Below are 12,147 nucleotides of genomic sequence, written 5' to 3'. Positions count from 1 at the left end.
CAGAGAGAATCGATGACTGAAGAATCGATTCCCGATGGCGCCCACGGCAAGGTGTGCGTAATCGATTCCAGTTGAATTATCAAATGGAGTCGATTTCAAATATGGAAAAGTTAATTTCGATTTAAAGCTTTCGTGACTGCAGGGATTCATCTTCTTGGTTCTTTCGGTAAAGTCACGTAGAAGGGAAGTAATAAAATAATAAAAATAAAACATAATAAAACAATTCTCACGACGTTTCGGCAACAACGCAAGCAGCCGTCTTCAGGTGAAGAATGAGACACTGCCAAGCTAGGAGCTTATATATAAGCTGAGTTGGAGGTGGAAGAAGAGAGCCTTAACAAAAGAATGTGCATATCAAGAGGAATTTAGCATATTCATGGGAAATGCGTAGGAGGTGGGCGGGGGGGTTTCAAAGTCATATTATGCCCATGCATTATGCAGGATCAGCAGCACCAAAGGGAGGGGGGGTAGCATTAACAAAGGGAGGGCATGTTAATAGTATGTAGAAGCAATGAAACATGTGAATGGGAAAACGGTGGCAGGAGATCCGCAGCGGAGCAAATAATGCATTCCCTGTGGAGAACACAAGATACACAGTTAATGCCAGTGAGTGGACTGCGGTCTGAAAGTCACTATAAACGTGAACAACAATCAGTTAAGATCCGAAGTGGTTTATTACGTCCTTCCAATGATTGCTGAGCCAAAATCCATCTTCTCGGTTGAAATTGTCTCTGTGTTTGTATATGTGGATCGCCTCATGAACGAATCTCTCATGGTAGCCAGATGGCTTGCAGAGAACCTCTGTCTTGGAGAAGTCAATGTCATGTGAACCCACTGAATTGTAACAGTGATCTGCCACGGCTGAGGTGTTTGTCCTACCGTGTTTCAGGTCAGCTTTATGTTCACGGATGCGGTCCGAGACATGTCGTTTGGTTTCTCCAATGTAACTGCTACCACAGAGGCAACTTAGTTTGTAGACGCCAGGGTACTGTATGTCTGGAACCACGTCTTTTACAGACGGAACCAGATCACGGATTTTATGTACTGTGTTGAATCGTACCTGAATCTTGTGTTTAATCAGGATTTTGGAGATCTTTTTTGTGACCCCAGCAATGTAGGGTAAGGTGATGGTTTTGAAAGGCTCCTCAGCAGGATCCTTCTTGACGGTTGGAGTGATGGCCTTGCGGATTGTGTAGTCGGAGTAACCATTAGCCTTAAGAGCTTGGCGTACGTGTTTGAGTTCACTGGCAATGTGTTCCTGGTCGGAGATGCATTGGGTTCTATGGTATAGAGTCTTGATGAGGGAGTTCTTCTGGGATGGATGGTGGTGGGAATCCGGTTTTAGGTAGGCATCCGTATGGGTGGCTTTCCTGTAGACAGAATGGCTCATTGAACCATCAGGTCTCCTTTTAATTAGGACATCCAAAAAGGGTAGCTTGCCATCTTTTTCGACTTCCATGGTGAATCTGATGGCTGGGTGTATGGAATTGATGTGGTCGAGAAATTGGTCTAGAGCAGGCCGGCCATGTGGCCAGATGACAAAAGTGTCATCTACGTACCTCTTCCATAAGGTCGGGTGTAGAGTGGCAGTCTGGATGGCGTCAGTCTCAAATTTCTCCATGAAAATGTTGGCTACAACCGGAGATAGGGGGGAGCCCATTGGGGTGCCCTCAGTTTGCTTGTAGAAGGTTCCATTCCAGGTGAAGTATGTATTGGTTAAGCAGTGTCTCACCAGGGGGGGGTACCCCAGCATTCAGTCCTTGATGAACCAAGTCTTCAATGATTGCGATGGTGTCAGGCACAGTAACCTTGGTGAACAAGGAAACCACATCAAAACTGACAAGCAGGTCGTCTGGGGACAGGGAAATCCCCTTGATTGTCGATACCAGGTCAGTAGAGTTTTGTACCGCAGAGGTGGTTTTTCCAGTGAAAGGCCGTAGGATTTCAGACAAAAAACGAGCCAGTTTGTAAGTGGGGGAGTTGATAGTAGAGACAATGGGACGAAGAGGTGTATCTTCTTTATGTATCTTTGGCAAGCCGTACAATCTTGGTAGCCTGGCTGCAGAAGGTTTCAACGAGAACTGTTTGGTCTGATCAATTAATGCGGTTGAAGCAGAAATGATTTTGTTGGTTTTGGTGACGAGGCTGTTGGTGGGGTCTCTTTTTATTTTTGTATAGCTGCCATCGTTGAGTAGTTCTTGAATTTTGTTGTTGTATTCTATTTTGTCCATGATGACAGTGGCATTGCCTTTGTCGGCTGAGAGGATGACAATGTCATCCCTCTTTTTTAATTGAGCTAATTCAAAACGCTCATCTTTGCTGATGTTGCTAGCTGGCATCTTAGCGTTTTTGAGGGTTGCAGAGATTTCAGATCTTGCTACGTCTGCAGCGATGTGACTCAAGCCCTTGAGAGCTACATCTCTATCGAGCAATTATATCATTAACTGGTATGTGTCTAGGTGTGACTGCAAAGTTTAGTCCTTTAGCTAAAACGGATTTCAGACCTTCAGAAATAGGACTGTTACTGCGATTAATTACGACTTTGTTAACATCTAGCTTTTCAATGTGTGGGTCCGGTTTCTTGTTTGAGAGGCGGTTGAATTTGGAAATCAAGTTGTCTTTACATTTAGTCGACATAGCGGCAGCTGAAGAGGCAGTCATTTTTCTACATGTTCCCAATCCGATGTGGACATTGTTGCACTCAAAGATAAGTGTGATTTGTAGAGTGTCTTGTCTAACTGATCTAGTTCGGTGCGCGTAAGTCTGATTTTCTCTGAGATAAGAGCTAAGCTAGTTCTAGACAGAATTAGTTTCGCATTAGAAGTTACAGCAGCAGATGTTAGTGTAAATGCGTTTGGTATTACCTTAGAGTCGCGGCATCTCTTCAGAAAGGTGAGAGACTCGATTAGCTGAGCCTTCTTATCACGGAGCTTGTTGAAGGATCTCAAAGTTATGTGGAAACCCTCCCCGTAGAGGCGGTTAAATTTCGATTTTAAGCTTTCGTGACTGCAGGGATTTGTGGGGGCCGTTGGCCCCCGGGGTCCCTCCCGCCTGCATCCCCTATTCCGTTTACGTTACCCCACCTCCCTATTACCCGCTACAGTTTCGCTGGCATTCGAACGCGACGCCCCTACTGTTACAGCCTTGCGCCGCGCTCCCACGCTGCGAGCATACGTGCGCACAGCATCATCAATCGAACGCCACACTCCCCCTCTTTACACCGCTACGTACAGCTCTCGTACACTGCGAGCGTGTGCCCGTCTATAGCCCTGTGCGGCACGTTACCAATGCGCATCCGTATCCGACACGTAACGAATGTATGCGCACTCCCACACACACGCCGCTCCGCGCACTCCAACTCAACTCACGTTATGATCGCGCACCTGTATCACACACGGAGTGAACACACGCGACACCCACTCTCGCGCCGCTCTGTGTAGCGCTCCCTCGAGGCGAGCCGCAGCACTACACTCACCCCTGACTACTCGCGTTATGATCGCGCACCTGTATCGCACCCGGGGTGGACGCACGCACACACACGCAGCTCCCCACGCGACACTCTGCACGACAAGATCACGCGAGACCACGCTTCGCTATTAATGATTTATTATATGCTACCTGCGAATTGATGTTGAATCAGTGAGTCGACGAGGCTGGCCTATTCCACTAAACCGGTACCTATTCCCTATTTATCGGCTATTATCCTACTTCACCTCCCCACTCACTGTTTGGCGCCCGCGGAGGTACCTCGATACGTCGCACGGACGTCCGGGTCGCTGGCTGGAGCTGCCGCTGGTCCGCTGGCCTGGAGAGAAGAGTGCTATTTCCCCTTTTTGCCCCCCTATTTATCCTCCCTACCTCAAAGGGAGGCTGCGCTGAACAATGGGCTCGTGCACCTCGAGCCCGCGCACGGCGGTTCCGGGCGCTTTTGATATGCTAATCAGTGAGCGGCGTTGGCGGCGTACATCCTAATTACTCCCTTACCCTTCCTAACAATGGGGCCTGCGCGCTCAAGCGTAATGTTCCCAACCCTCCATGACTATGCGCAAGAGCCCATGCGGTCCCGCTATTCATGCTGTCCCCTCCCTCCTCCGCCTGTCTCGTCGACCCGTGGGGGTGTATGTGGGGGGAAAATGCGCCTCCACCGCGGTGGCCGAATGCCCCATGCCGCGACCACACCATATTAAGGCTGGTCGCAGCGCCGCGGCGCAACGTAGCACGGGGGAGGTCGTCCAATTCCCTGATCGCCGGAAACCGTGAGAATTAATCCCGATAAGGGTTTCTCGGATAAAAACCGGTCGGTCAGGTGACCTTCCCTTCCAGCTCTATGGGGGGGGGGGAATGCGTGCAGGTGTGTGCTTATGTGGGGGGGGTGATGGGGGGCAGTGCGGTGGGGGAAGCCGGGCGGCTCCCTGGCTCGGCAGAGCGGCCCCGTCGCTGTGGCACCACAGATTCATCTTCTTGGTTCTTTCAGTAAAGTCACGTAGAAGGGAAGTAATAAAATAATAAAAATAAAACATAATAAAACAATTCTCACGACGTTTCGGCTACAACGCAAGCAGCCGTCTTCAGGTGAAGAATGAGACACTGCCAAGCTAGGAGCTTATATATAAGCTGAGTTGGATGTGGAAGAAGAAGAGAGCCTTAACAAAAGAATGTGCATATCAAGAGGAATTTAGCATATTCATGGGAAATGCGTAGGAGGTGGTCGGGGGGGTTTCAAAGTCATATTATGCCCATGCATTATGCAGAATCAGCAGCACCAAAGGGAGGGGGGGGGTAGCATTAACAAAGGGAGGGCATGTTAATAGTATGTAGAAGCAATGAAGCATGTGAATGGGAAAACGGTGGCAGGAGATCCGCAGCGGAGCAAATAATGCATTCCCTGTGGAGAACACAAGATACACAGTTAATGCCAGTGAGTGGACTGCGGTCTGAAAGTCACTATAAACGTGAACAACAATCAGTTAAGATCCGAAGTGGTTTATTACGTCCTTCCAATGATTGCTGAGCCAAAATCCATCTTCTCGGTTGAAATTGTCTCTGTGTTTGTATATGTAGATCGCCTCATGAACGAATCTCTCATGGTAGCCAGATGGCTTGCAGAGAACCTCTATCTTGGAGAAGTCAATGTCATGTGAACCCATTGAATTGTAACAGTGATCTGCCACGGCTGAGGTGTTTGTCCTACCGTGTTTCAGGTCAGCTTTATGTTCACGGATGTGGTCCGAGACATGTCGTTTGGTTTCTCCAATGTAACTGCTACCACAGAGGCAACTTAGTTTGTAGACGCCAGGGTACTGTATGTCTGGAACCACGTTCCAAGTACTGTACGCGATTATTGTTGTTGTATTTATTACTGATTAATTTAATTGGCAGTCGTTATACATTCCCCTTGTTCGTTATCGATTTAGGTATTAAATGTCACTTGTTACGAATCCTAGGCCCCGTCGAATGCATATAACTGTGCGTTGAACTTACTACATACCTTATCAGTGCCTATCTTATTACAGACCAATTAAGATATTATTGGTCCTTTGTAGGATGAACGTTGAGATTTATAAGGGAACGGGATGACCAATGAGATCTGAATTGGTTGGCACAGATAAGGGGTTGATAGTTATGTGAACTTGCCCCACGTGGCTGTCCGTTAACAGCCCCCCACTCCACACCCACGAGCTGTAGGAGCGGTGGGGGGGGGGGGCTCTGTCCACTCAGTGGCGCTGACAAGGCTCACACCACTCAGCAGTCAGCACCGCAAGTGTCGAGGAGTCCCATCCTCGCAGCTCCCCAGTGCCGGATTATCCCAGTAGCAACACATTCCTGCGGAGGGAGCTGGTAGGAACGTTGGGTTGCTCGGTCAATGGCCAGGGTCAACGGCGGCGTGGTGCATTCCGCAAATATGCCCGACTGTGAGGGTGGGCACAAGCCGGCGTGAGTAGGTTAAACGTTGAGTTTTATAAGGGCACCACGGGGTGACCAGCCCCTCCCCACCCAGCCCCACCCCTCCCACCCAGCACCACCCAGCCCCTCCCCACCCAGCCCCTCCCTCCCCACCCAGCCCCTCCCTGCACGACGGACACAATAATCCCCTGTGGGCTGGTGTAACCTGGCGGTTCCTACCAGTAAAAGTAGCTACACGTGCTACCCGCACTTTCAAGGGCCCCGCGCTAAATGCTTTCAAGCTATCAATTCCGGTTCTGTGATTCTGCACTTGCTCTATTACTATAGTACTATACTGCCTTCAACTTTTATGAATGACTGGGTGTTTGTTAGCGATTTGTCGTATTATCTGGCTGTATAGCTAATGAATACATAGAATTACTTTACTAAGCGAGTTAAAATTGTGTTTTATTTCATTTAGGACCCCTTTATAATGCTACAGGCCCTGCACTAGCTTAATCCGGCACTGCACCTCCCCCCTATTATAAAGCCCCACAACTTCTTAAGGACCTTTGCATGCCTCCGATGTCCAGCATACTTCGTGACACGTGCTTGCCAGTCAGCAGGTGTCGGTGGTTGTCGAATAGTATCCGACCTAAGTAAAAAAAAATTCTGCTGCAGCATTGTGGGAAAACCCACAACTGCTCTACATATCAACTGGAGTCCCCGCAGTAGTGCGATCCGTTTTTTGCCCTGAAAGGTTGGAAATGTGGCCACCGTTATAATTCGTGGCAGAATAGCAGCATGACAACTGCTTTCCACTTTCACCCTTGTTATGGCTCATAGGCAGACGCACAACAATATGGACACGTTGCTCGACTGCCATGAAGTGGGTCAAGTGATACGAACCGAGAGCCATCTTCACCAACTGTGGTCTCTCTTGAGGCGGAAGTAGCACGACAAAGGATTGAAATACAAGCAGGGCTTCATTTCTAGCTCATTTAAGATCGCTGGTACACCGAATTGGTATGCGACTTTACAGCCACAGCCATAGAGATCTACTGGATGTGATGTGCCGGTTGGACAAATATTTAACGGGTCGCTGACCAGAAGACATCCGGCTGAAATTAAGCCCTGCATGAATGGCACTGGAGTCGACTGTCATGTTATAAACTAACCAAGGATAAGAGTGGCCACTCGTGTGTGAAATTGTCGTCAGCGCTGCCGTACTTAAACCAGATGCTGCAGATGCCGTTCACGAAAATAAAATAAAAAATACTAGTTTGAAACTTCATTCGATTGTAGGCCCCAAATCTGCAGTCCTACGTTGTACTGTACATATATTGTACCCAGGTGTGCTTTTAATTGAGCACATGAACGTACATGACATAAGACGCTTTCCGATTTTGTACAGATCGTCATTACATTTACAGAATAAACTTACATAAAAAAAACTCACGTATTATTGTATACCTACTATGGCCGTCTGCTCATGTGGCATTTATAAGGTCTACCTTGCAGTAATGTAATTAAATTTCTACCATGTATATCAATGCCACCTGTGACAATCACCCAGAATGTACCCGATCTCGGAAGCCAAGCAGACTTGAGCAGGATAGTGATAAATAGGTGGTCATGCCAGCTTGTTAAAAACTTTGGGGCTACATGCAGCAAGATCCACACTTCTGCACTTTTATGATTCCCACGTTTGGTCCCTGCCTTCAAACCACACTGATCAGAATGGTGAAGTATGGTCAGATAATCATACCAGTATGCAGAGGCCCTCGTACTAATCGATTATTGAATGCAACTGTTGAGGGTGCCGATGATTTCCTAGAGCGGTGTTTTTCATTGCAATTCCCGTGGGCCACTGGTGGCCCCTGATGGCCTTTAGTGTGGCCTCTAACGTGCAGCCCCCGACAGTACACAAATGAGAATTTTTCATCGTGCTGTCAAATCCCAATGGTTTCAAATACGTGGGGACCAGCACACTAATGATGTGTTATCAGTGAACGTAGCCCCCCCCCCCCTCTGGAAATTAGAGAAAAACACTGGCCTAGAGCATGAAGATTGGGTCTGGGACGTGACCACCTTCCTCCACCAACTCGTGTTCCACGGCGGCCTCGATCTGCATGCACACCCACTGCGTCCACGGATCATCCACGGGCGCTCCCTGCGGGAAGGTCATTCCACTTTGTAATATTATACAGTAATTACCGGTGGTCGATATTCATTAAGGAGTTACAGCCAAAGAAGAGGAACATGCCAAAAGAGAACTTGCATCGCGCAAATGGAGCGATTACATCGGCTCGTGCGCACGTGGCGAGATGCGTTGTGACATTTAACATCGCTCGCGGTCCTGTAACGGCTTGGGGAGGGGCCCTTCATTCAGTCGTAAATAGATCATGGCTGCTGATGGAGACTCGTCTTGCCAATTATTTGTCCAAGAAAGCATCACCGAGTTTATTCAGGAGGTTGCTGCATCTAGTTGTTTGACCTATCCCATTCAAACGTGTTTTGGCTTCATGTGGACGAAAACCCAGATATCTGGGAGAAAGCTCACCACACAAAACCAGGTGGTGGCAACTCAAAACCTTGACACAGATGGGATCTTAATCCGAATGTTGTACTGCCATCACTGAGCGAAGTCAACCCTTGCAGCCGCAACACCCCTCATTAAGATGTTCAGCAGTGTGTATGAAGCCACAGCCTGCTGATGAGACAGGCGACCCGAAACCCCATACACAGCTTACCCGCATATACCAATGCTCCTGCGTGAATAGCATTCGTCCAAAAAGGCAAATAGGCTGATGGACTCACGTGTGTTTTTACTTGTATGGTCGAGACGCAAGTTTGAATTTTATCAGTAAGGTTCGCCTCCATTAGGCAGTGGCTTTCGACCGCATTTGTGTCACAAGGACCATGAGAAACCCCACCCAAGCGGGAGGATAAATAAGGGACTCAAAAAGCTCCGCGATTCAAATCCATTTGATAAACGCTGCCCTCTCCTGGTAGCTCACCTGAAGTGGCATAACTTTTAAAACGTAAAAATACATCACATTTAATGGCCACGATGACGAATCATGCTAATTACGCAGGAAAGTCACATTCAGTCTCGAGATTACTTATCAGGAGGGTTCTGGTGCGTTGGGACGTTTTGCAAATCGCATTAAGTTTGGCTTCACGTGAAAGGAATACTGGGAGAAAACAACGCGTAACACGAGGGTAACGTGTGGGGTTTGTATCTGCACAGGCATCTCCTTGCATCCTCGGGAGTAGAGTCGATTTGGGACTGGACAAATCTGCGTGATCCACAAACCCCTTTTCCCTCAATAAAAAATCAAACCGTATGATCACGCGTGTGTGTGTGTGCCATGATGATAATCGGCGGCGATTCCGCGTCCGCTCGACGTTGCAGAGGATTTACGTTTCGATTCCAGCGGACGCCCCGATAATGATACCTCTGGAGTATCAACTACAATAGGTTAAAATGCATTTTTCAATACGCAGTCTGCTTCACAGTCCGCATCCAAGATCCCCCGTGGCGTTATTCGCAAGCGTGAAGCCATTGTGCGTGCCGACGTTATTCTCCAAATGTGTTACTTTAAAAAGATACCCGCGATTGAAATCATATGGCAATCATCACCCCCACAGACTGCAAAAACGTGGTAGGACCCGCCTGAAAAAGAATTGATTATTGGGTAAACAAGCGTTATGGCAAAACATAATTTCGAGGATGAGTATGATTAACTGTTAGGGATGACCAATTGATGGCGAGGTTCAATCGTCAATGCAGCTGATGAAGAATACGAGTCCGATCTCATCAGATCAGGTAGCTAAGCAGGTTTCAATCAGGATAGGGCTTGTACGGACGACCACTACTACGCACAAACAGGTGTTATTTGCTGCTGCGCGGCTGCGTAAAAAGTCGTTCTGTACTTCAATGCATCCACGTACATGCTGCCCGCCTTTTACCCCGCACCGACCAGTGTGGTGAAGTATGGTCAAACAACCCCCACGCCCCGCGCGGCGCATAGAAGCGCTCATCCAACAGTTTATTGATGACCGATTGACGTTAGTCGTGTGTGGCGTGTCGATCAAAATATTTGATTCATTTTCTCACCGCTCCCACCGATTTCTTGCGCCGTCTCCTCGCGGCGCCTCGGGGTGTCCGCGGAGGAGAGCTCCAATAAACTTCTGCTCCCTCCCGGTTCCTCGCTGCCTGCCGGGCCAACCAACTCGGCGGCGAGAGCTCTTGGGTCACGGGCCCGCGGGCACGGCCTTTGAAATCCCCACGGGAGTCCCACGTCCCGTGCCCGAGATCCGCCGTCGCCTTCGTCTCCTCCTACATCCCCGATGGTCGCGTTGCGCTGCTGCGCGAGGCGATGGTGGAGCCGTGCCCGGAGGTGAACTCGGCCGCGGGTGCTTTGGAGAAGGCTCGAGGTGGCGCGTCGGCGGGTGGCGAGCTGCGCGTTTCGACGGAAGAGACGCTGAAGTCGTCGTTGAAAAAAATGTCAGGGTCATTGTTGACGTTGCCGTTGTCGCACTCGCCGGAATGAACGCTATGATTTCCACCACCATCGTCACCACCTTCACCATTGCGATTTCTTTCAAACTCTGCAACATTTCTGTTTTTGTCAGCAAAATCAATGTCGTCACCATCACCACCGTCAACATCATTACCACGAACATTGACACCGTCTTCTTCATCACCACCGCCACTTCTGCCATCATCATCATCACCACCGTCACCATCAACAACATCGCATTTTCCTTGGAACTTGAACGGCGGCACGACACGTCTCCCGAATCCGTCTTCTTCCAAGGGGGCCTCCTTGGCTCGTTCCAAAGGCGGAGGAGACTGCAGCGAGCCTCCACGAGCCAAACGGACACCTCCCTTCACCACGGGAGCCCCTTTCAAGGCGCCTGTTGTGTGCCCGTGTGCTCGAGTTGCAACGCTGTGGTCCGCCGTCAAATCCCCGTGCTCCAGGATTTCAACCACGGGCGACAGAGGCTTTGGAGAGCCCACCCAGAATCGGCCCGCCCTGGGAGACGCGTCGGAGCGAGAGTTCTCCAAACACCTGGCCATTGCGTCGTTGTTGTTGTTGCTCGCGGAAAGTAATTTAAAAGTTCGTGAATTAAATCACTAAACGACAAGCCTCTTTTTCACGGACTTAAGTCAATGCTTGTGAATCCAAATGTAATGTGATACGCATGAACGGTTATTAAGCTATACTACTGAAGTATGGGGCATATAACAGTCTGTGCTAATAAGTAAGAAAAATAAATAATCTTTATCTTGTTTTTGAATCCCGAAACATTTTTGATCGGAGATTGAATTGGGTCAGCCTGAAGCACTGCATTAATTTAAACACCGCGCAAAATACTTGAAAAAATACATTGAGCCACGACATTCTCTTCCCGATAATGTGTGGCACTGAAGCCGACGTGAAACAGGCAAAGCCCTCAACCTCTGTAGATTTTATGAACATTCAAGATTTTACCGTCTCAGATTCTCAAACCCCGCCCATTGATCTTCTCCAGTCAAAATGGGACGTAATTGGTAACGTCGCACTTGAATTCACATTGATATCACTGCACATGAAGCAAGTGTTGTGACTCGTATCTGCAACAACTGGACAAAAATCAAGGCAGGTGAGCTCATTAAACTTCAACGAGTAATTAAATACGTTATTGAAGATTAGAAAATATACTAATTAGAGCAAAGTGGACAAGCACTGATGTCACCACGTGCCTGTTATCCCAGAGCTTGAGCAGGTGTGTTGCCAATCAGACAGCGTTGATTGATGATCGTGTCACAAGTGCAGAACAATTTAAATTGTCTTTAAACGGGGAGTAAATTAATAAAAGTGGAATTTTGGAAAACCTGTAATCGAACGTAAGGTGTCTTCCATGCCAGGAAGGAATTCTTGCTCGAGTGGATTCTGGTGTTTAATGGAAAGTGAAGCCTAACGCATACAGTGGGCTGTGTGATGTTACACTTCTAATGCAGCATGCAATAGCTCTGTTAATTAACACCAAGGAAAGCTATTTGAGCAACAAATGCAGTTAGTTGTGTGTCGTCGGCGTAGTCGGGAGTCTGTGACGTCACGTGACACTCGTAGTAAGGTGTCATTGTAACGTCACTGCAGTTTGGCTTGTGACGTCACATCCTGCTGGTGATGCGTGGAGTGATTTCTCACAGTTGCTCTTCGGATACCTTGGAAAGCAGACGTGTCTTCACTTGCTCTCTGGCGTTCGCAA

Source organism: Lampetra fluviatilis, chromosome 30, assembly GCF_964198595.1.
Source record: "Lampetra fluviatilis chromosome 30, kcLamFluv1.1, whole genome shotgun sequence".
NCBI lineage: Eukaryota > Metazoa > Chordata > Hyperoartia > Petromyzontiformes > Petromyzontidae > Lampetra > Lampetra fluviatilis.
The sequence above is the reverse complement of the archived record's forward strand: the minus strand, read 5'-3'. Positions refer to the sequence as shown.